This window comes from Dicentrarchus labrax, unplaced genomic scaffold (genome assembly GCF_905237075.1).
Source record: "Dicentrarchus labrax unplaced genomic scaffold, dlabrax2021, whole genome shotgun sequence".
Taxonomy (NCBI): Eukaryota; Metazoa; Chordata; class Actinopteri; family Moronidae; genus Dicentrarchus; species Dicentrarchus labrax.
In genome coordinates this window covers 27467789-27493761 of record NW_026136718.1, presented here as the reverse complement: position 1 = coordinate 27493761, position 25973 = coordinate 27467789, and the positions used below count along the sequence as shown (strand labels likewise).

At 38.9% G+C, this 25973-nt stretch overlaps 1 protein-coding gene across 6 annotated transcripts in view; it reads left to right on the top strand.

The window, feature by feature from the left end:
- The window catches only part of LOC127350801 (inactive N-acetylated-alpha-linked acidic dipeptidase-like protein 2), a 479274-nt gene that overhangs the window by 105805 nt on the left and 347496 nt on the right, over positions 1 to 25973 (top strand). Inside the window, exon 3 of one of the 6 annotated variants that reach the window (XM_051377798.1) lies at positions 14174 to 14249. The exons of the other annotated variants lie outside the window; for them this stretch is intronic. The gene's annotated coding sequence lies outside the window, so the exon portion shown is untranslated. The remainder of the gene's footprint in view (positions 1 to 14173; positions 14250 to 25973) is intronic. 6 annotated transcript variants of the gene reach the window in all.

Sequence of the window (25973 nt, the reverse complement as noted above, 5' to 3'; positions counted from 1 at the left end):
ACACTGCACAGTAGTTTATAAAGCTATGGAACAAGATTTTAGTTGTAGTAGTACAATTACAATCAGTCCATTACTGTCGATATTTTTGGACCTCTCTACCCAGTTTGTGACACTTAGCCCCAAGCCCACTGGTTCCTACTAAAGAGATAATTCTTTAAAAATGAGTCACAGATATATACTGTCATATTTTAAAAAACGGGAAAACAACTTGTAGGAATCAATGATATATTTGTTGGTTAGCCATGGATTTGGTGCACCAATGAACAGCAGCAAGGCAGTGTATAATATGGAAATGACTGAACATACAGTGCCCGATAGTAGTATGCAGGAGCATGTGATCCAATGCAACAGAGTGGCTCATTTGCGTGTTTTAAATAGTTTTTGAACTACTGAACAGATTAGGCTTTTCATGGGATGTCTTGACAGTAAAAAAAATATAGAATGCCACAAATATGCACCATGTAGGTTTTAGTATCATCATCATTGTATCATTAAATGTAAAAAAAAAAAAAAAGGAACAAAGAATTTGTCATACTAGTTGTTTTTGGAAAGGTCATATGAACATATTTAGCCATTTATGAGGTATAAGACATTGTATAAAACCAGTTGTAGTTATCAGTAGGGTTGAGCGAGTACTCAGCTGAAACGAGTCCTGGTTACTTACTTTACTATCATTAGAGTATAGTTTATCAGTATACTTACTTGTAAATTTAGTAACTGTTATTTTATAAACAGTGTCCTACTCTTGTGATCATAAACTTAATTTTGAGGCAGTACTGTAGTTTTCTAATAAATATAGCAACTTCTGATCAACCCATACCTATTTCAGACTAATATGAACAACTTCAGGTAGGCTGGCCTGCTTCTTGTTTAAGCGACACCCATGTGTGGTTCAAGCCCCACCCATTCTGAGTACACACATATACAGTTAATTTGTCTCTGCCCATAACTTGGCGTGAGACCTAGGTCAAGCGGACAACCCAAACTTAATCCTTGGTTGTTCTCATTGAGGACCACATCTGTGAATGTATAAGGCAGGGTTATATATATTACAAACAGTTTGGTGTTAATAATGACCCTATGTTGTTTATGATTGTTTCCAAATTTTACCCAGTAGCCCCGATTATTATTGGCCGAATTAAAAACATTAAAGCATGTGTTCAATCACATTGTATATATTAGCTATGCACTGGGAAAGTTCTTGGATAAACGTCAAAGTCAGAGAAAAACAAAACCAATTCAATTCAATTCAATTTTATTTGTATAGCGCCAATTCATAACAGAAGTTATCTCAGGACACTTTTCAAATAGAGCAGGTCTAGACCGAACTCTTTAAAACCAGAAAATCTAATTTGTTTTCACTTAGCATCAATGAGTACATCTGCTGTTTGGTGATATTCTGCTCATGTTAATGATTTAGGGTAGCATTAGCAGTAATCACACTGTTGCTCGGTTGTAGAAGGAAAAAAACTGAATTACACCTAACTGTAACAGGCCTAGAGTTTGTATCATAGCTATTAGACATAGCCCTCTATTAAGATTTAAGTCACTATTAACCTGAATAACAGAAGTGACAGACAATTCATGGTAACAATCTCTGTTAAATTCAATATTTATTACAATATGTCCTCATACAAAGAACTATACATATGTGACATGCGTAACACATTTATTAAAAGATTTATTAGGGAGGGTATTTTTTTCTTTAGCCACAAACCACAAAGACAGAAAATTATTGCATTATTAGTTGCACCTTTATGGGCACGTGGCACATCTTTGGAGTGTGTGTATGTGAGTCGTATCTAACCTAAGGAGAATTGATTTCTGAGATGCAGCAATAATTACATTCCACAAGAACAAATGGATTTGACGAAGGGCGACGGGCACTGTGGGCCTGCAGAATAATAACTGCACACCATTTTTGAACAGCCGTGACAATCAAGGTCACATCTTCAGCAGTGTGAAACCAAGAGGACTGACTAATCAAGATTCGGCGAGGGTTAAGATTTGCCACATTATTGGATGGAGCATGGGAGGTTATAAAATCATCTGTTATCTAACCTCTACAGGGGACAGCTGCATGATGGGACCGGAGCTCCCCAGAGTTTCAAGGGTTAGCTGACCACAGATAATGTCCCTGGGGACACAACAATGGCAGCAGTAGGAAAAAAACAACAGTTTTACCCCATATTAATGCATTTTGAGATTTTGCAGTACAGGCTAAATTTGATTGAAAATACCTCCAATTTTCAAATCAAAGAAGATTCAAGGCAGAAATCAAAAGTCCTTTACTCATTCTCTACAGTCTGGCAATTAGTTTGCTTGAAATTAGTCTTGAAGGTGACAAATTGCTGCCACCTTTAACTTTCCAGATTCCCAAAGTCAAAAGTAAAAACTACATTTTAGCTTGCATTGCCCATTCTTACCAACATTGCTATAAAATGTTTGAAAGGTTTGGCTCTCATTTAAAACCTACTGCTTTGACACTATGTATAATCCTCTGTTTGTCTTCATAGGATGAATGTACAGTTTTCTCCACAGTATTATTTTCTTTTGGTTGCTTAAAGTTAACCTTGGACTCCCAACCACCAATAAAATAGGCACTAATGGGTAAAGGATAGGATAAGAATGGTCAAATGAGGCTCAAAGAGAAAAATGCGTAACGTTTTGCAAAACTTACAAATATCTTCACAGGACTCAAACCTACTTTATAAAAATAGTACAGTAGCCAGAGATCCATCACCCAAACTTCTACACATTTAACTCTCTACTGTGCTATTTCATTGTCATACTGCTGCCTGTTTCTCACTATTTGTGCATGAAGCACATTATTAACATATTTAGAAATCATACATGTGTCCCAATTTTTTGGAGAAATCAGACTTGATGGAAAATAATGTACACCTGTTAAGTCTACAGAGAGTGGCCTCATAATTTTGTCATTTTCCGAATGTGGTGCATCTTTGGACAGCTCTCTGGGTTTTCTTGTGCCCACGATAATCTCAGTGAAAGCTTTTGAGGGCCCAAGGGTCCACAGGAAATGGAAGGCGGAGGTACTTGATCGTATTCTCAAGTTAGCTGTGGAGGGCAAATAGTTGAGGAAGGGGTAATTGAAGGCGGTTCATTAGATGCTGATCCAGATCCCCCCAGAGGGCCAGGGGAAGGCTGGAGGGAGTAGGATTCATGCTGGGCAGAGAATTAGATGGGGGATTTGCTGCAGGCTTCGGCTCCTCGGATGAGTCCTTACTCATCATACACTTGAGACATGCAGACCCACTCGCTAAGACCACTGTAATACTCACATCATTAGTTGAGGAATATTACTTGGCAGAGGGACTTAAATTTCTACCTTGATAAGGAACCAGAAAGTCATAGTAGAATTATAACTCTAATTCCTTCCTAAAACCCTTTATCAAGAAAGTTAAAGATAGAAGGTTTTGGCTTTCAATTCACCCCCCATCGCTGTCTTTCAGAATCAATCTGTGGTTTATTATTGTTGACATTCTTTTATGAATAATTATGTAACAATCTGATAAAAACCAAGCAACCCCAACCCATTAGTGACCAAACCCTTCCCCTAAAGAACCCATATACAAATCATCATATTCACATTAAATGAAAACACTATGCTATATTTACTATGTAAATTAGATTAAAGGAAATTAATTAACAAGGAAATACAAGATATATAATAATAAAATACAATTCCTTATTTGGTAAAGCTACTAAAGTTAGACCAAGCCTCGAGGGTTTCCATACTTGCCTCCATGGCAACTGCTCCCAGCCAAGAAATAGTCTTCCCACAACCACCTGCAAAATCGTGAAATGTCATTTTTATAGTTAAACATTAAACACATGAGATATAACATGGTAATTAATGAGCTTCAGGGGTGCTGAAAAACAGATTTTTATATTATTATTAATAAAGACAGGCAAAACAATATCATTATTATATATATGTTTGTGTATTTTTTTGTTTTCTAAAAGATCACAATGTATTTAAAAGAAAACCTTAAATTCAGATTTGTTCTTGACATATTTTGCTGAAAAGAATAATTGTATTACTTTTCTGGGTATTTATTTATATTTAATCCAGAACCCCCAAAATAATGTTTATGGCCATGACCAATTAACCAGCTGCTATGTGTATAGCTTCACATTTAATGGACAGAGATATGAGAGTGGTATCAATCTTCTTCTCCAACTTCATTGTATTTCAATTTGTAGCTCTACATTGTGCCAGACCGAATCCCAACAGATCTCACCAAGGTCACCATTCACAATAAACAAGTCTCTGAGGCAAATACTCTATCTTGAGCGGATGGAAAAGATACCTGGGAATACAACATGGATATCATTCCCTGTTGCCTATGTACTCTAGACCTAGTTCTACTCACTAATTTATGTAATGTATGTGTGGGGAGTAGGCATCCCCGAGACACACCATATGCTTACATAGCAGATCTGAGATGTAAATATAAAGGAAATGAAAACACTGGGGCTTCATATGAATTACTTAATTTATTCTGTGCTCAAACCCTGTTCTCCATAATTATCTATTATGAATGTTATGATTATGAATTTCACCATTCACCCGTCCATCAATCCATCCATCCATACTTCACAATTAAGACATGAATGCCCCAGTAAATATGCATCTTTAGTGCTGAGACAAATACAAAGTAAATTGTATCAGTGTGTTCCCCTCTAATAAAGCTGGAAAACATTTGTTGCATTCCTTGTAGATTTCACACATGGCATGTTCCACTGCGGTTCTGCATTAGGAGATCTTGAAGAATAAGAGTCTTTATAACACGCTGTTGGCATTTGAAGTTACGGTAGATTATTCATGCTTTTATTGTGAGAGGCGGCCTCTTTCAGTCAATGCGGGCAGTCATTTTTATGTCATTGTGGGTAGCAATGAACATTAAGCACCCACTACTGAGATAAACCTCGAAAATCGATCAGGTTTATTTATTGTTTTCCAGCCACATGTGATCTTTATTGAATCTCAACAGCTGCTCGAAGATTGCACTGGTTTCATCAAATGAAATGAAATCATGAAGAATAACTGCAAACTGTGTTAAGCTGTACAGTGCATGGATAGTGTTACCAAGACATTTCAATCAATATTGATTCAGTCACATATTCAATCACAATTTCACAGGAATTATGTTAATTCTGTGTAAAGGAATGTTAATATCAGTATCAATGAAGAATATTAAAGCAGCTCTAATCAATATTTTTATATTAACAACAGATCAGATGATTATGTACGTTGAAGGTGTTGCTCATAGTAATGAATCTTTAAAGGATTATCACATCCGCTCTGTGGAGCATTTTGGCATCTTCATGCTCAGTTTTTTTGGTCAACTGTTTTCGTTCGTTTTTTTTTTTTTTTACTTGAGTTAACTACACTCCTGCTCGGTATTTCTCTCACAGTCACACAAAGCTAACCATCTAGCTAGCTAACCTAGTAAATGGCATCAAAACAGGAAGGAAGTGGTAAAGAAGTAAAGCCCACCTCTTTCTTGATTTCATTGGCTGCAACTCTGTGCTGAAAACTTGATAATAATTTAACTTTTATGCAGATCTCAAAACCGCTAGAAAAACGTGAAATGTGGCCAGGTGCGCTGTACCATAGGAAAACAATGGATTTCCAAGTGCCACGTTTCTAGCATTGCGTCTCTGTGTGATCGGCGCCTAAAACGCTAGTGTTGTTCTGTCTGCAGGATGTGTACATGGGCAACTGTTTAATGTAATTGCTTATGCTATGTGCTTATTGCGCTACGCCCAAGTGGGTAAAAATTAGGCAGATTTATTGTCAAATCATAAGGATCCTGTTTCAGTTTTCAAATGGGATGTCATCTGGAACTGGCTCTGGCCCACAAGCAACCCTCAAGGATAAGCAGTTCATAAATACACTTCTACGCTTTCAAGAATAAAACCCTGCTCTTAACATTGTTGAGGAACCCTCTTTTTCCTGACCATCAGACATTTTAATGGGGTCTAAGTGGTTGCAGAGCTGTCTCTGGCTCGCTCTCAAAGATGAACACACCTGTTTGCTTGCACACAAGTGAATCCCCATTTCCTTGTATCACTATGGCAACAGCCAGTGACAGGAAAGGTAGGTGATGGTGAGTGTCCTTATCAACTAAGTGAGTTATAACAGCAGACGGCTCCACCATCTGCAGCACCCTCTTATTACATAACATTTACCACACATGCACTACACTGAGTGAGCAGTGCTTTTCCAAGTTGTGTAGGTAAACCACCGAACCCCACTTGTCGTAGAGAAACACACCACCTGTTGCTAGTTTGCCTGTCAGATTGGTTTTGTGAAGTCTTCTGAGTGAGTGCTAAGAGGAAAATCAAAGTGGATCTCTATGAAGTAAAAGTTGTGACGTTTCTATCTATCTAACACCTTGGAAGTGCAGTCTGGGGGTCTTTTTTCTATGTAGCACTTGGTTTCTGTATGAGAAAGGCTTTTTGACACACATAGAAACACAAAACAGCGTGTCAGTTTCTGGCTTCTGTTAAGTTTGACACATTGGTTTGATGTGTTATACCCCTACATGACCTTCCTCATCAGGATCTCTCAACTTCTTACCAGAGGTGAACCTCTTATATAATTTGGCACAAGTTATCTGGTTGTCCATATTATTCAATCAAAAAAGTTGGTGAAGTTTTTGTATTGTATGGTCCTATTGGAATGCTCTGCTACATTGCATTAGGTTTGCTTCAACAAAATTTTTTTTAAGTCAGACAGAAAACATTAATTTTCTCCTGCCATTTGATTAGCTTTGTTTTGTTGTGGTTTTGCTTTTAATTGGACCTGATTGTTTTTGTACATTAAGTATGTGTAAAGGCTTTTAATGCTCTTTTACATGGCGCACATTGTATCTTTTCTCGAATAAAATGTGCAATATAAATTAGTTTTGCTTTGATTTTTGCTTCTCTGCCATGCATGCAAACTCACATACACAGATGTCTTTTGATCAACCCATCAGCCTTTGTGACTCATGTTTACCTTAACAACCTCTGCATAGATTTTCACATATCACACATGGATCCCTGCAGAAGCATAACTCCAACTTTAGATGTCGGTGACCTTCCTCAATATCTGTCCAGAATGTGTAGAATTGCTGCTTCAAGCTGGCTGCATCCATACAGGCTGTGTCTTATACTCCAGCAGAGGGCATACTCTTTCTCTATGATGTCTATGATCAGTAAACAAGCAAATTGTTGGTCTCTTCATTGAAGCAAAATAGGGGAAAGTAGTCTGGTGTGCTAAATGGATAACTGACACCAAGCCATCTGAAAATTCATGTGTGGAAGCATTTTAGATTCAACACCATGAATGGGAAAAAAATCACAGCTAGAGGGGAAGGCTGTTTGCTCCTTTAAAATCACAATAACACTGCTTGTTAGCTTGACTCACAAGTGAACTAGCAGAGGCAACATGAGTGAACGGAACTACATCTTTTACAAAGTAATTGAGGATTAGGTTACACAGGTTGCAGGCATATTGACTAGAATCCATTATGTGTTCATTCACTCATTGGTTAGAGCTAGAGTGGTAAGCCCATACAGGTTATTTTAATTACTTTGAACTGATTAGACCTCCTCTCAGGACTGTCTGTTTTCTTTCTTTCTGATTGACATATTTGTTGCATTTGTTTGGACAGGGCAATTCCCACATGACCAATGTCAGTCTAAAGTGACATAAAAGTCTGATATGACTGATTTCATATTGCAAAGAATCAGACCTCAATCTTATTTGGACCAATATGAAAGTGTCCCAAAACGGAATCGAAAAGATTAGGTTCCATGTGATTTGGACTGTTCACTGTCATGAAAAAATCTGATCTGGATCACTTTGGCCTGCAGTCTGAATACGGTGTTAGTGGCATTAAATGGTGTAGTTGCAGATTGCAGCCCCCTCGCCTCACCCCAAAATATCCTATCTAGAGCCAGTGTTTGGTTTGTCCTTTCTGGGCTACGGTAGAAAAATGGCAGTTCAACATGGCGGCCTCTGTAGAGAAAGAAAAGAGAACCAGCTCCCTATGTAGATAAAAACATCTCATTCTAAGGTTACATAACCATTCCTATATTATACACTAATGAAAACATACCTACAAATATTATATGAATATTTTTCCATTCCTGCCAGTAGATCCTCCTAAATGTTACACTCTTGACCTTTTAAAAAGAAACAATAACAAACCCCACATACAACATATACAAGTCTATGGGCTTAAAATGTTATGTTCATGGTTTCCTTATTAGTGCTTTTTATTTATTTTGCTCCACTCACCTTTTTTGATCTTTGCTGAAATGACTGCATAAGATATTTGTGACCCAGTATTTCAATATTTGAAAACAAAATCCTTGTTCATAAGACATTAAATTACAGCTAGAGAATAGCAAGGGGGAACAAATTAAATGACAGAGGCTCCACAAAAAAGCGTAAAGACAGCATGCCTCATTTCAGCACCATATAGGAGAAAGCCGGGGTTCCTGGCTCCATATTCTGCAATAATCAATGCTGCTATTTTGTGTGGGAGATGTGACATTGTCTGTTCGAGGCACTGAAACCCGGCCTGCGTCTCCTCTCCTGTTATGCTTCATGGTCTCACACTGCGCTGCTTCTCTGGCTGGGCCTTTCAGCATCGAAATCCCATCATTTCTACCTAATCCTCATTCAGTCGGCAACTGCTGTTCTTTGCAAAAGGCAAATGGAATCAGCTGCAGCCATCTCTCCTAGCCTCTAACCACACCCCCATTCGTTATGAATCTATTAAAAAGGGTTATGCACTAATGGCATTTATGAAAGTACTGAATTAGATGTTCACACGCCGATGAGTAATACAAAGTGGTGCAAACAGATCCAAAATGTTAAAGGAGGAAAACACTGTGAGAGCAACAAAATATCTCAAAGAGCAAAGAAACTCCAGCATCATCCAGTTTTCCTTTTACTGTTTTTTCAAAGAAAGGCTATTTTTCTATGCAGTTGAGTAGAGGCAGCTGCAAGCATATAGGCGTGAAAACTCCACTTGCAAGCTGTTCTTATCACACTCTGCTGTTCCATCCCACTATCCTTAGATCAGAATCGCTCTCCAGAATTTAGCATGCTTTTATAGTCCTGTTATAGGCTTTATCCTCCCCGTCCTCTACTCTGATCTTCTCTTCTTTTCTTCTTCTTCTTTCATCTCCCCCCACTTCTCTCCTCACCTTTCCTTCTTTGATTATAGGCTCTCCTCTCCTCTGCTTTCAATAGCTTTCTCAAGTCCTCTATGGCTTTTCTTCCCCTATTTTTTGCACCATGTATGTGGAGAGGTATATGCGTTCTATGACCTGGTTCGAACAAGGCAGAGTATACAGCCTAGTGGTAGCAAAGCAATTTATTTATCTCTCTGCCTAGCTTGACCCCTTTTTGTGGAAAACAGATTGCCTCTAAAAAGTGTATTTTCAGGGCAAATCCAAGGTCCTGTTTCATGCGCAGGTAGATATACCATTCCCTCCCCATCAATGCCATGTCAAGGTGTTAGGTTAAGGACCCCCACAGGTTCATCTTGCAAATACAGAAGGCTCTGAGAAATATGTTTTGGCCGTCGGCTTAGTCCTAACAAGAACAGCAGCCAGTGCGTGATCCATATTGAACCTGTGCAAATCCAAAATGGGTCCTTCAATTTCCTTGTGCATCCACAGGATTAGAAAATGTCAGGTTTGAGAGCACATGATTCACTGTCCACAGTCCAGGCTGCTGGCAAGATATGTAGCTGTTATATATTGTGTTAATTTATAATGAATGGCATGGTGAAATAAAAGGAAGGAATCCTTGGTGGTGGTCAGTTAGAGACTTAGGCTTCACCACTTCCAACAGGTAAGTATAAGTCATCTTGCTTTGAATCTGCAGTATTCTTATGTGATAGGTATTGAGTAAAGCCAACTAGGTAAACAGGCACAGTATACAGTAAAACCTGTATTGGCCAGGCTGTAGCTGTGATGTCACTTGACACAGTATAAGTGAATCTGTGTGCCTGACCCCAGCCCGATTGAGTCATGTTGAAAGTGTTGTATGCACATCTCCACAATGTGTGTCAGTAAGTAAAGGCCTCAGCTTGCTTTAAACTAATTGGGCTATGCGTTGAGTCGTCCAACCACCGTCTAGAGGCAAAAGGGGCAAAAAGCCTGCAATCATATCATCATCTTGGATGTATCACACAAACTGACTAAAGGATAAGGCTGGCAATATTCTATATCTCTTTTGAAAATACCAGAACCAACAATTCATTAAGTTCTTTCAGTAAGCTGTGACTGTTATGAGTCTCAATTGTGTCACGTTGATGTTGATGTCCAACCAGTGTTGATGGTAAAAGTATTCAATTGAAGCAGTCAATTTCTTAGTGAATGCCATATTGACTAACATGATCAACCTGTGTTCTCCTGTTGCAAAATCTGTTGTTTTTCTGGCACCAGTGCTGTAATTTGACATGTTCAGCAACGTAGTTTGTGTCAGGATAAACAACTACAGGCTGTTTTAGCTTGGATTTCTAGTCTCTGCCTCTGGTAAGTCAGGGGGCTGTCACTCAAAAACATACTTGTTCTCTTTGCTTCTCAAAACTAGATATGTTTCCATCAGTGAAAATGTCATCCCAAAATACGATTCCAGTTGATGCTACCGTATGGACAAGGATATATTTGACAGTCTTTTAGCGAGTATATACAGATGAATAAATGCAGCATAGAGAGGCCGAGGCTGCGGCCGCATTAGACATGCAACAGGGTATAGCCAGCGGGGACCATCCAGAACCTAAGCTTCCAACAGGCAGTTTGGGTGCAATGCTTCCTGGTACATGTAGGCCTTGTCGCAGGGCTCTAAAAGCTGGAGAACTCAGCTTTTTTGTCAATTTAGCACAAACCAAGGAATTCATTCTTTCAATTGACTAGATTAACCATCAGTGCTGATTAGACATCTACATAAAACATAAAATCTCCATTTAAGCTTTCGTTTATATTCAAGACATAAATCAATTTAGGCAACTACGCTATACTTTAATTTCTAAAAAAACAACCTAGGGGACTATTTTGAGTCAAGGACTTGATACGCTATTTACAGCAGGAGGACAGTGTATGTGAGATTGAGTCAAAGTGAACTATAGAGCCCTGTTTGATGTGGCTTATTAATGTGTTTTTAATAGATGTTAAGATAGTAATTATAGCAGGCTTTGCATACCCAGATGATACTTGTTAGTAGGATTATTAATTAGTGGTTTGGGTTCACAGGAATTGTTGACAAATATAAAATATACCCTTAAAGGTGCATTCACTCCCCTGGACTACAGTGCGTCCTGAGCCCAGCAAAACTCTATAATGGAGTCTTAATCATTTTAATCATGACTGGGCAGAAATTCATAACACATCTTTTCAGCATGAGAGCAATCACAGTGTAATCTCACACTACACTGATAACTAAATGGTGGTAATAGTCATTTGTTCCACTAATTAAAAGGCAAACAATATATCAATCACAATATAGGATGAATTACTTTTTATTAATTTAAAGCACATTTGCACGGTTAAAACTTTATTACAAATTAAACAGAAAAATCAAGTCATACACACTGCAGTAGTGTGATACTTCTGTTGTGTCATTACATTTTTCACTATATTCAGTTCAGTTATCACAACAGGAAGTAATCATATTGTGCGACATTTAATTTTACTCTGATTATGTCCTTAAGCTAGTGTTCAGCTTTTCTAAACCATTAGATTTTGAAGTGGAATAATCAGGTTTCATTTAATCTCCAACAGTTCCACTAATCAGACCAGAACCAACAGTGGATTTATCCCACTTAAATATTTCTGGCATCTCGGGGGAGTTACTTAGCCCCATCTGAGTTCAAATTGCTTTGTGCTTACCTGGCCACATTTCTATGTCTTTGTATGAACATACCCTTAGATCCAGTCTCAACATGGTACCTCCACTCCATACACAATTACATAATGATTGTGTATAAAAAGTTCTTTGATCCATCTTTCGTGTAGGATAAACAGTTAGTTCACGTACCTTCACCATCTGACGGAGGTGACAGTGAATTCTCCTCCTGCATTTGCTGCTCAGTATCTAGTGTGGGACAGCAGATGGCAAACCTGAAGGTTGTAGCCCCTCCGCTGTACCTGCATGCATTATTCAAAGCCCATTGATCACAGGAAAAGTCCCAGTGTAGCCACATTAAACATCCGCTGGCTTGTTTGTTTATGCCTTATTTATGCCTTCAGAAAACAGAGCATGGTCCGATACTTGTACAATTAGTGACCTTCATTTAACCCTGTGTGAATCCCCTAGCATTATGTAACAGCCATCATTTTATTATGTCACCTTGTTTTGCTACATACTGTCTTAGAGGGAAATACATGAATATGGAATGCCTGTCATCGACCTCTGTACATATTGTACACCATAATGCACTGTACAGCATTCTTGTTGGGCTGCTATGATTTATCTTGTAGTAGAAAGTACTTGTGTACAGTCAGCTACAAGTAAACTTTACTGTGGTTGAATGGGATTCAGTAAGCTGCATTTATCAATCTCATGGCTTATATATTTAAAACGGAGATAAATTATAATATTATTTTGCAAGTTCAGAGCATTTTATGTTGATTTAAGCTTCATAGGGTATCTAAGTCCAGTGAGGATGGTGGCTGTGCCCAGGCAGATGTAATTATGTTTGCATCACATTGACTTTTTTTCTCCTTTGTCAATCTGCCTGCTCTCTGCTCGCCATTCTGTTGAGCAAGGGAGCGTTGAATGTATCAGGGCTAAGCAAGGTCCAGACCCACTTTGATTTTCCTACGTGTACACACACACAGCTGCTTTAAGGCCATGGTGGTGAAGTTGGGGTCATGATCCGTGTGATCAATAGCTCAATAGCCAGCAGGATCTCTGGAGGGTCCAGATTTCACAGTGGGTGAAGAGAAACAATACTGTACTCCAAGGTTTCAACCCTGCCTGCAATGAGCTGCTCCTTTCTTTTTGGAAACTTAGACAATGAGAACCCTGTCTTTCTGAATGCATGGCCCTGTTGAACTACAACTACTACTGTCTTGTGTAACATACTGTGAAGTGTAAAAGGGTGTTAAAGTTTAAAAGCATGTATAGGTTTCGAAACCTATATGTATATTATACATATATTACATATTTAATTTTATATGTAATACACATGTCTGTGTTGTAATCCTAATTTGATTCTCAATCCAACATTTACAAAATGTCACTCTTTTATGAAAACAAGGTCCAGAGGTTTGAGTGTGTTTGAGTCCCAGATTTCATAACACTTGGGCCTACTCATCATTAGAACACTGTGACAAACTGACAAAATTAGCCTAATGAGGATTTTGAGTGTTTCAAATAACAATAGGTAGTAGTGAAAGGTAAGTGCTTGCACTTTACTTGAGCATTTATATTTTACGCCTGCATTTTAGATTGAAATAGTTTCTACTACCCTGCAGTTATTTGGTAGCTTTGGTCACTTTGCAGAATAACAATAAACATGATATTAAAGACATGCATTGTTATAGCTTTAGCTACACAAATGTATGGAATGAAATGCCTACACCCATTACAACATTTAAAATGCATGCTTACACATTGCATCATGCATCAGTAGTAGGAATCTAATTTTATAACATACAGTAATTCTGTATATATAACACTTTGAGAGGCAAATCTGCATAATAAGTACTTAAACTAATAATAATAATAATAGGTTGCATGAAACAATACCTTTGATTAACAATAGATAAAATGACTAATATGAAAGTAGTAACTCATAGCAACAAACCAGAAAATTATCATCCAACTCTGCACTTTCGGTCAGCTCTATGAAACATTAGCATTTAGTTCACAGCAGGCAGCTCTTTACAGGAAAAAAAGAGCTCTGATAAACCCACTATACACTACCTACCCAGCACCAAACAGCAGGGAGACAAAATTGACAACTAGCTGGTGAACATAATGAAGTTGATGGAGAAAAAAGGAGAATGAATATTGGACTTACATTCTTTAGGTCAGAAACACAACTCCAAATGAATGTCGGTCTGTCTGCTAGATGTGTAAATAGGAAACTATTTGCTTACATGTTTGTTCCATCACCTTTCTGTTACACAGAACCATCTGGGAAGTTGTCGTTGGAAAAAACAAATTCTCAGCAGGTGACTGGATGAACCATCTCCATCTATCACAGGTGAACTTCATCCAATCAGATCAACTAACCTAATAACATAGTCAGAGTCAGGTTTCCCATTGAGAAAAGCTCTCAGTGCCGTTCTTTGCTCATCTTTCAATGAGGATATACTCTCCAGTTCTAACTGATACTGGCAGCATCTAGGCTAACCCCTATGTTAGCCTAGATGCATTAAGTAAATAACTAATTTGAAAAACATATATCTCATCAGTATCCTTTACTATAATTTACAGTCATGTTCATCTTTTCAGGGCATGATCAGGTTTCCCCTATACAATATTAATGTGCCCTTTAAAGCAATGCACAAATCAATCATATGAATCTTATTGTACTTCAATGGCATTCTGGAGAGAGGAGCTTTCTACTCTGCCAACTATTAGTCCTTGCTGGCATTAAACAGCATTTGTTCCAATTACCACCAAGATGAATTGTGGACCATCTAATCAATGGCTTTCAGAGGATTTCTGCTGCTATGATAAAAAGGCTAAGATTAAGGGCTAAAGGTTTTTCTCATGCTCATCTGTCATATTGAAAACCTGAGGGATGATGAGAAATCGGTTAAGAGGAAGTGATGCCATAATGTCAAAGTGGTCTTAATTATGTCACAGAGACACGATGAAGGTCTAAACATAGAATTAAAGAAGTAAATGTGACATGGTTTGACCTACTGAATTGATGATTTTTGCATACTCATTTTATGGATTGAATCAACAGTACATTAGCTATGCCACTCATATGCAGATGATTATCCACGTTATCAGCACACATAAACTGGAAGATGCTGATGATCAGTGACATGTGTGTGCATTCATTAATCTGAGTGGCATTTCCTCTGACCAGATTTTAAATAGCCTGTTAATTGAATATAAGGATAATGTACGAGGATTACTGTTTATCATTCCCATGTTAATTACAGTGGAACAGCTAATTAACTAAACAGCCATGTTGCTACATGAAACAAAGTACACCCACTTCCCTCTAACATTTATTAATTTGTTCATCAATTTAAATAGATTTTCCATGTTGCATCATATTTTGCTTCCTTGTTACTGCTTAATGGTTTATTATGGCCAACCAATAAAGCATGGAAGGGAGGAAGTGAACTTCTCTGCACTATAATTTCATTTGCTGTATTTGGTTTTCTAAAGCCAGTGATTAATCACAGGGTCTAGGCCAAATTTATCACACTCAAAGTGAGGTTGATTATTTCATTATGGAATTTCCAACGGACAAAAAAGGAGAAAAAAGTCCTTGGTCAAATATGCTTTTGCCATTCTGTTTGCCACCAGCCCACCTAACAAACACTCCCACCCCCTCCGCATTCTTGTCGCCTCTCATTTCTCTGCGCCACCATCACTCTCCTTCCCCTCCTCTTCCTCCACCCCTCCAGGGATCCAGCACATATATAAATTACAGTTTTGTCACAGTTAATTAAGGCCATGGAGAATTAATGACACCGATGTGAAAAGAGAGATCCTCTTTGTTGTTATGATGATTCTATTCCCTGTAGCTCGGTGGTCAAAAGTGTTGGGGGTTGTTACTCAAAAAAGTCATGTATTACACATTGTTTGTTACTCTTGAAATAAGTAATTTACTTAATTATTCCCTGTGGAAAGTAATGTTACACTGCTCATTATTACTTTTGCGTTGCTTGAGATGTATTATAACATATAGACATATTTAACGAGCCAAAGTCTCTCAAACAAACTCACTCAACCTTGTCCATCTTATTTGAAGTGTTCACTAAAGAAGTAGTTATACCTCATGAGGAGAAGTCTCATCATGGGCTAGATGGTGTCCATTCCATGGATATTGTAGGTAAATGGTTCATGCTCCATTCATGTACCCGATTTCAAATTATTCAGAATGGCAGAACTGAGAAAGAACCCGAAACACAATGTAGGTAGGTTAGAAACATGCACTGACAAAAACACTGTTATTATACATCATTATTATTATAATCATATATAGCCCCATTTGAGACTGTGTCATCTGCTGCATGGGAGACAGTACAGTCCAACTGAGTTTAGAGAAGTAACTGTGTGCTGCTTTTTTTTTTATCAGGGATGAGGACTGGTAGTCCACAGAAAGTGTGCTCGAGACTTGATGTGTTGTGGATTTGGACAAACATAGGGACTCTATAAGTGTGTAGAAGTCCAAACAATTTGAAATCAGATTTCTCCTTTTATTCTCTTTGATTAGTTTCTTACTAAAATTCGCACACATTTTTCATGTTGTCATTTTAAAGAACAAATGTGTGGCAACTGCAAGGTTTCATATGATATGTGTTATATAAGTTGCATATTAATGCCAACCTTATTAATCAAATACAGCCCCATAAAAAGCAGGCATGATATAGTGTGTAGAAAGTTTCACATATGAATACTAAAGGAGTTGAATAGCGCACGTGTGGCAACAGAACTGATTTGCCTCTTGGAGACGGTGCTCGCACAAGAGCACGGTGATAAAACACTTTAGACGGATAAACCATTTGATTAGTCAGATTGACAGATAGAAACATAAATTCAGTCAGCCTCCCAGTCAGTCAGTCAGAGAGATCTAAAGACAGTCAGTCAGAGGGACGCATACAAAGTCAGTCAGTGGGTCAAGTCAGCGAGACAGATGGAGATGAAGAGATCAAAGTGGGAGAACTAGATAGAGCAGCAGTCCAGATGGCCATGGAGACAGATCCCAGCCCAAGTTAACAGTGGCTCAGCCAACACATTACCAGACAGAGACGTCTCACCAGCAGCCAACTGCCCCGCAGCTCAGCAGGCTGGTTGCGGATGCCAGCTCTTTTCAGTCTGGGAAATGGGTCAGACCAAGACAATCACGGTCAGAGTTTGATGCTGCTTGGATCTGTTGCACATTATGTGTCTTTTTGTTTAGGCTGATAGGAACTGGTACTGTAGATGCATGCGTTTAACATATTTACACAGTTTTCAGCAGTCAGCAGCCAGTCAAATGCAGCAAACAGCATTCTTTCTTATCTATATTAAAGCTGCATTGTGCATGCTTTTTATGTAGAAATACAGCCTCAGACAGCACAGCTCTGAGTGTGATTAGTACTGTGAACAGTACAAATACAGATTAATTGTTAAAATGTTGAAATGTTACATCACTCTTTAACTTTTCATGCAATATTTCAATTAGCCAGCTAACCTATAGATAAAAAAGGAAATCAGACATAAATAAAATTCAACAAATATTAAAAATACAAATGAACAGAGAACAGATAATAGCTCTTGTATTTTATACAACAAGGACCCAGTTTGCTCTCACTTGCTCACCTATTTTGTTCATCAGGAAGAGACATATTCAACTGCAGACTGAACAGATTTTTTTATGAAAATGTAAAAATGTAAAGTCTCAAGCTACTTTAAATTAAGTAATAGTATGAAACCTTTGAAAAAATAACAAGCTTCCTCACCAAAACATATTAAAACAGATGGGATGGTGAAATAGAGATCACAAAGCCAATCTGATGTCCCTGTAACCCTCTTGAATGTGGGTTGGGCACGGTTTGACCTGACTTTGGAGATGGGTCTATCTCAGACTCAACTTAGCACAACTCGATGCATTTAAAATGGTAATGGCATTCTTTGACTTCTTTGTCATGGCCAAAATGGAAAATCCCTACACTAATGGTATCCTTGTCATTTCCCTCCAGTCTATTGACCTAAAATGATGTCTTTAAAGCAATAGACTCAAGAAAATCTTGGAAACTGAAGGGACATTTGGTGTGCTTCACTTGAGTTGTAGTTAACGCTTTCTACAATGGCCGCTGTTAGAAACAGTTAAAATACATAGTCTCCTCACATTAGGAAGGAATGTCCAAATCTTTTGAAAGTTCTTGATCTTCTGCCTTTCTTATTGCTTTAGTGCTGCTTGGAAAGCATGTACAGTTTGGTTGATTACACTATTTCCTTAAAGTATCCTTAAATTAAAAGAAATAGTAACAGGAATCCACTGCAGTGTCTCCAGCTGAACACACAGGGAGAGCCATGCTGTCCAGAAGAACTGACATCCCTCAATAGAAAGTGTTATTGGTCAAAATGCTGTTTCAGAGGATTTAATTAGTACCGGTTTCAGTGGGCAGCGTTAGTGCCATACAGTTTAAATGTTGATTCATAGAATTTCATTTGTACTGGTTTTTAGTGGGCTGGTTAGAGTTATGTGGTACAGATGCAGTATCAGAGAATTTCATTAGTATTGGTTTCAGTGGAGAGTCTGCAGTGCTGCTTCAGAGGCCGTTCCACTCTGCCAGCAAACAAGTCTGGGAGAAATGCTGATCTAAAGCCTGTATTCAAAGAATGTTTTTTAGAAGAATTCATGAGTCTGGCCTTTCGGATCCTGTAACGAGTGACTATGGATGCATAGTCCTTGATCCTCAAAACTTGTTAAGCATCTTGGCATCCCACATCTCTCTGAACCCCTCAGTTAAAGTCCTCCCCTCTCCCACTCATTCTCTGCTCATTTAATCAACCACAGCCTCATATTTTTCCTTCAAATCCCAGATACACTGATCACTTGATCTTTTTCTAACTGTCTGAAGACATCTATGCTTATGGCACCAGAATATCAGCTATACAAACATTTAAAAGGATCGATGGGTGGAGAAATCTCTCCAAAGAGAGGACTTGGCAGTGGTCAGTTCTCTAAGAGGGTAATTTAGAGCTCAAGGCCATTCTGGTGAAAAAGGATCTTATGTTGAAGAGTGTGATGTGCCTACAATATAATTATTAGTGTTGACTGAAAATAATAACTGTTGACTGTTTTAGAGCTTTCATTAAGAAATCATGTCAGGACTACTGTGTAGTGGAAAACCATTGCTGTTTGTTTGTTTTTAAATTTAACATACAGATCAAATTTAGTTACCCAACAATTAGAGTTAAAGCCGACATAAGTGTTTAGGGAACACTAGAATTTTGTTTAATGATCATAGATTACATTTCATCAGACTAGATGGTGCATCCCAAGCAATGGCCTATACCCACTGGATCTTGGCCTTGGACAAGGCTTTGTGGCCTTGCTGGCTACTTTTTCAGATCCATTTTTAACTCCACCCTATTTAATCGTGATTTGCCAGTTCCCCTTTGTCCTTGGATGCATGCTGTTGATGCCTGAATACTACCTATATGTCTGTTTTAAATCAATTCAGACAATCTGACAAACACTTATAAGGTTAATTCATAGTATACATGTCTGAATGTATGCTTGTTAAGTTAGATCTTAAATGAAGATAGAAAAGTGTGGTTCATTTTTAACCGAAGTATAAAATGATGTTGTGGTGTTCAATTTCTTTCTTATAGGGGTACTTGTGGTGGTACTTCTACTGTAGATGGCAGTTTTAATTACCAGTACAGTATATCACCCATCATAGCCTTAAGGAATACTGAGTAGTTATTATGTGTGTACAGTATGTGCATGTTTGTGTGTGTCGGTTGTTTTCTGGCTGAAATTACATGTTACCTCCTCTTGGGACACATCACTCTCATAAAGTTGTATTATAGGCCATCAGAGATACATGTTTATAATGTCACTCACATCATTTATTAGGTTATGTATATGCATGTCTGCAAGCATGTGAAAGGTCAGATCTACTGCAAGATAATAAGCCATTTTTCATCGATCTCTCCCCTTGTCATGTGGCTCTCACATTAAAGCTTCCTGGGTATCTAAAGGAAGTGTGTGTGGCACTGAATGACTGACACAGAGTGAGTGTGTGTGGTAAAACCTGACAAGACACAGAAAGAATAACAGGCAACTTTATAATGAAATAAGAAGCAGGCTAAAATTAAAATGGGTGGCATGATGAAGATCAATGCATTTGTAGAGGCCAGGTAAAAATAATCCCTTCGTCACATCCCTCTGGCCTCAGATTTGATGTTATGAAACAGCTCTCCCCCGCTGATATCTTCCACCCAGCCCTGCGGCCATATTCACAAAAGTCCTGACAATCCTCTCAGACGGTGTTTAACTTAGCCCAAAACATTCATTACAAGAGCTTCCAGCAGAGAAGTGATTAAGAGAGGTCTCTGAGCAAGGAAAGGGCAAGAAGTGAGGAGGTGAGGCTGAGCCTGTTGCTAGGTGTTATGCACAATGCCATCGTTTGGTGATCACAAGTATCTATACATGCCCATATAAGGCTGTTTAGGCTGCAGCTGATGCCCCATGTGATACACACATCACTAGGGAAGGCTGGTATATCTATTATTGCTGTTGTGTTGGCTTATGGTGCATGACTGTGAAATAGCATTAGTGGGCTAAAAGGGTTGCTTCATTGGAAAAGAATTGCAAAGAACTAAAAATGGATCTATAATAAGACTGAGAACAACCACAATATCAACCCTGCTCAGTCCAATCTATAGCACTGTATTAACCCCCTGATAGAAGATAATATGGCTACACTGTGGGCTTGTTTACAGTTGGTCTGCATGGACATTCATAATTCCGTACCCTGTTACCCATACTCGCCAACACTGAGTGGGTATGTGTGTCCTCCCTTCAGAAAAAAAATGTTTCAGAGACTTTGTGTCCTGTATTCTGGTGAATTTAAAAAAAATGAAAATAACTAATAGTACACTGCAGCTTTTTTTTTTTATCCTCGCTCCCTCTCTTTTTCTCTAACCCAAACCGGCCCCTAACCCACCTAGAGCCATGATCTGCTCAAGGTTTCTGCCTCTTTTTCCTTTCTGTTGGCACCAAGTGCTTGCTCCTGGTGGGAACTGTTGGGTCTCTGTAAATGATTTTATAAGGAGTACGGTTCAGAACTGCTCTATTTGAAAAGTGTCCTGAAAACATGTGGCCACACCAGGCTAGTAAGGGTGTTTAGGGACTCTGCTTTTGTAAGAGGGTTTACGGTATGCAAGGTTCCTGCTGGACACAAGATGTCTCCTATTTCACTGTAAAGTCCATTCTCAGTGGATGTACACTGGTGGATCACACCGTACAAGTACAGTAAATACTGGACCAGGATTGACCTTCAAACTATCTGTGTTGTCACAAATCCTGCTGGTAGACCCCACCCCCTAAAATCAGATTTTCAATGAGCACAGAGAAACTTTCAGCAGATGAATGTGAAAACATCCTTCTAGTGTCAAACTCTGCACATCAACAGGTTGTGTAAGGGAAGAAAAAAGGCATGAAAACTGGTACAAATACAGGAGAATTGTGACCCTGGAAGGAAACCAGAAGTGAAAATGAAAATTGGGAGGGTTGGCAAGTATATTGTTACGTACCCATTTAACACAGTGCAGTGTGTGGAGTTAGATATTTAACAACAGGCGTGAAGGTTTTGATGTGTGCCATTGGCAGCCAATGTGATGATGCGCCAAGAGTGCGTTTAAATGTAATTGCACACTGTGGCACAGACAAATCACCAACACTAAGGGTAACTCACTTCCATCTAAGTTTATGAAAGCTAGTACATTTATCTAGTGTTTCAAATAATTACAGAAACACTTTCAACCCCGCTGGCAAACCTAATTTGAAACCTTAATGCATCGGATTTTCCATGTGCGACTGTACATGGACTGCACAGATAGCACTAATACAGTCCTTGAGTTTGTATATCATTACTTCCATCAAGTCCATGTTTGGCCAACCAAATGTATTATACTCACCTTGTTACATTTAGTGCTCATTTATTTATAATGCTGTCTCTTTGTCAGTATGCATTGTCCCAGCCTTTTTATTGAGCCATTGGCCATGATATGACCACTCAGCCCAGGCACTGCTCACACTGCCGGTGGCGACTAATAGGCCCTGCAGGAAGGGCACTCTGCCTGCTGTGTGCGTACCTCATTTTGCTCCAAATACTTGAGGGAAAGTGTTCATATATAAATTACCCATTGCCTCAGGGTTGACTGAGATTTTGACGTTCAGTCATCTCTCTCTTTCCCTCTCTCTGTCCATCAAGCTGGGTATTACTTAATTTTTTACTCCTTTTTTTTTAAATGTATCTGTCCTTGTTTCTCTTTCTTGCTATGAGCAACAATGTTTTCCATGCAGCTGTCAAGCAGATTTTGTGGAAAAGTTTTACATTCCACAAAAACACCCCCGTTTCCACCAACGAAGTGAATCTATCAGATATCTGAACGTTGAATTAAAATCATACACTTAAAAAGTTAGAGAGGTTAATTCACTGTTACAAGTAGCATATCTTTCAGCACGTTTGTATTGTCCTGTAAAGGATTATTCGGGTTTATTAAAACGTATAAAGTAGAGGTTTAGCCATTTATTGTATGATGTTCTCATTCCCAGGGTGTCAGTTAAGTTGTTTTGCCACACCCCTCGGAAGCATACAGAAGCAAAATGTACATATTAGCAACTGCAGCAGGCTTTCATTTAACTCGAATGTAACCTGTTTGTGTCAGGTGGCATAGTGTAAAGGGTGACGAAGTCTGTAGAAGTAGGTGGGTGTGGTGGATGGATAGGCCAAACAAACCCAGGAATTTCCCCCAGGAGGCCAGAGGTTGTGTCCTGTATGAAACCAAAGTCAGCGTTGACCGCTGTTGGGAGTTACACATTATAAAGTAACAAGTTACTGTAATTGTACTACTTTTGGCGATAATAATGTAACTAATTAGGTTTAAAATGAAATAACACAAGTACTGAAGTATAAATAGGCTCGTTGTTACTTTTATCTTACCTGAATTAGTGGACAACTACAGAAATTGACACAGTGCGTCGGAGTGTATCGCCTTGATTGTCAGGTTTATGATCTAATGTCAACTAAGTGTACAGTGGCCCAACGCAGTTCAGTCTTTTCATCAAATATAATTAGGTCCAGAGCCTAGCATTTAGGAGGATCTCTTGGCAGAAATGTATTTCATTAGTGTATAATCACCTGAATGTAACCCTAACCCTAAGACAATAGTGTAACTTACAGGTAGGAATATTTATGGTTGCTGTCCTCTGGTGGTCGGGGGTATTAATAACTAGATGAATGTGTCCCACAGCAATACTATAATAATAAATCTGATAGCTGTGTGCATTAATTAAGAATTAAAAGATAACTGAAGCAGACATTTTCAAAGTAATGCAAAAGTTACTTTCCTTTTGTTCTAGAAGCGCCGCAGAGAGTAGCAGCTTGAGACAACACCTCCCGCTCCGCCTCATATTTCTTCGCCTTAAATCTTAATACTTCTTTATTCTTTCTTAAATAGCACTGTGTTTATTGTTGTAAATAGACCTCCAGTGTTGGTAGTTAATTTTTTTACTTTTTTAGCTGTAGTTGAACTTAGTTTTTTTAAATATAAACAATGTGTAGGAATGTGGACACAACAACTACCACACAACAAAACATCGGAGGTTATTCACGTGAGGACTTCCTACGGTATCGGGATTTACGTGTCACACGCCCGAGGGAGATCCCGGTGGAGTTAAAGAGACGAAGGAGAGGAACCAGAGCAGGCACGTTGGTGAGGACCAAGAAGACAGAGAAGCGGTGGAGACACAAGCCATGTCTTCCCTCGGTTGTCATGGGAAACGTAGCTGAACAACAAGATGGACGAGCTCTCGGCCCTGGTCAACGGACAGCGAGAGTATCGGGAGTGCAGCATATTATGTATTATGACGGAGACATGGCTGAATGACATTACACCAGACTGCTCAGTGGAACTAGACGGTTTTTCACTAGTTCGAGCAGACAGGAAGAAACAGAGCGGTAAAAAGTCTGGAGGAAGGCTCGCTGTCTTTCTGAACTCTAAATGGTGTAACCCTGGACATGTTGTCAAGAAGGCAGAAATATGCATGCCTGACATTGAACTGCTGGCCATAGGGTTAAGGCCATACTATCTGCCCTGTGAGTTTACGGCCTCTATTGTCGTCACTGTTTACATTCCTCCATAGGCAGTAGCGGCGTACGCCTGTGATGTCATCCACTCCACCGTTTCAGACCTGCAGACACGTCATCCCAGGGAAGCTGAAAGCCATCATGGACAACCCCTGTCATCCTCTCCACGCTGAGCTGAGGCAGCTCAGGAGCATCTTCAGCTACAGACTGACCCAGCCCCAAGCCTCAAAGCGGTTTGGAGGCTCATTTGTACCATCGGCCATCAGACTCCACAACGCCACAGCTCCCAATGCCTCCAGTAACTCCAACCCCTGCAGACAAAGACTGGTTTAAAACTCCTACCTACAACGCACAAACCTTTTGCACTTCTAATATTAATAATATTAGCAATATTTTTACTGTGATATTCTTTGTTTTCTGTTTTTGCGCTGCTTTGCCCTATTGCTGCTGTGAAAAAAATGAATTTCTCCTTAGGGGGATAAATAAAGGAATATCTTAATCGTAAAGTAGCTAATTACTTTTAAATGCAGAAATTGGTGAAATAATTAAATAACTTTTGAGGGACATAAGTAGTGATTTAATTAGTAGTTTTTAGGAAAATGACCAACACAGGCATTGATTTATTCATAGTTTTAAGGTTTTTAACATTATGTACATCAATTGTGTCATGTGACTTGTTGCTGCAGTAATGGCAACGTGACCTGCAATGTAACTTGTGTTACATAATACTCATTTTAACCAAATGATGATTTTTTCCTAAAACTAACCAAATTAAGCATAGCGTTAGTTCAGGCAGGCCACAAAGTCAAGCTCAGCTCTCAATTCAAGCTACATCAGCTGATCACAACTAATCTTAAACACACATCAGCTGACAGCTCAGCTGATTCCCTCCAAGCATTCAATTGGCAAATGTCATTCAGGGCGCCTTATTTAAGCTGCTTTAGCCTGCCAGCCGCTTTGCAACCCACCTACACCCCCAGCTCCTCCTTTTATGTTGTATCTAATTAATCAATGTAATTTTCTGATTGCCATTGTTGCTTGGTCTGTTCTGTACCCTGGGGGGTCTCTGCTGCCACTCTCCTTGTCTTAAACTTTTCTGTGTATGCACATGGAAGGGCAGGGAGGTGTGCTCTCCCTGCCTTAAGGTTTTTCACGTAGGCACGTGAAAGGACAAGGAGGTCCCAGAACAGAGCCATACCACCAAATGTAACATTCTGCTTTGGGAATAAAAGTTCTTTTGACAAAAGTGGTCCTGACTGAAGTAGTTTTGTTGCCTAAACCTAACCAAACTGCAACCGTTTCACAACACGTATTGAAAAGGTACAGACGCTAAAGGACACCTTCTGTTTCTGTATATGACTCTGAGGGGCATGACAAAATGGGGTCAGTGTTTGACAACCTGGGATGAGAATGTGTTGAATGATAATGCACTCTAATACTTGCCCCATCAGACTTCTTTTTAGTGATATTGCTGTGTTCCCAGGTCTAATTACTCTAGTTTGTACAGTTTTATTGTAATAGATATGACCCGAGTTGAAATAAACCATCATATATTATCTTTTAATATCAGTTACTCATTGCCATATTTCATAAGGAGATGGAAAGAAAGAAATTGTTGATAATGACAGTCAACCAGTCGCGCAAAGCCTACCATAACAAATCTTCTCCATTGTTGTTGATTGGATAGTTTCGGTGAGCTTAACAATGATACAATCTTAAGGGCATTTTTGGTCTTGATTTTGTACCATTTTCACCTTCTGCTTTTCTAAATGAATACATCATGTATTTGGATTGAGATTCTGCTAAGAGACCCGCTGTTCCTTTTCTTTTTCTCTTCCTCTCTCTGCGGCAGTGGTACTTTGTATCTCTGCTCTCACAAAGGCATAATCAATTTAAGAGTTTGTCTTGGGTCATTATTACCTGCT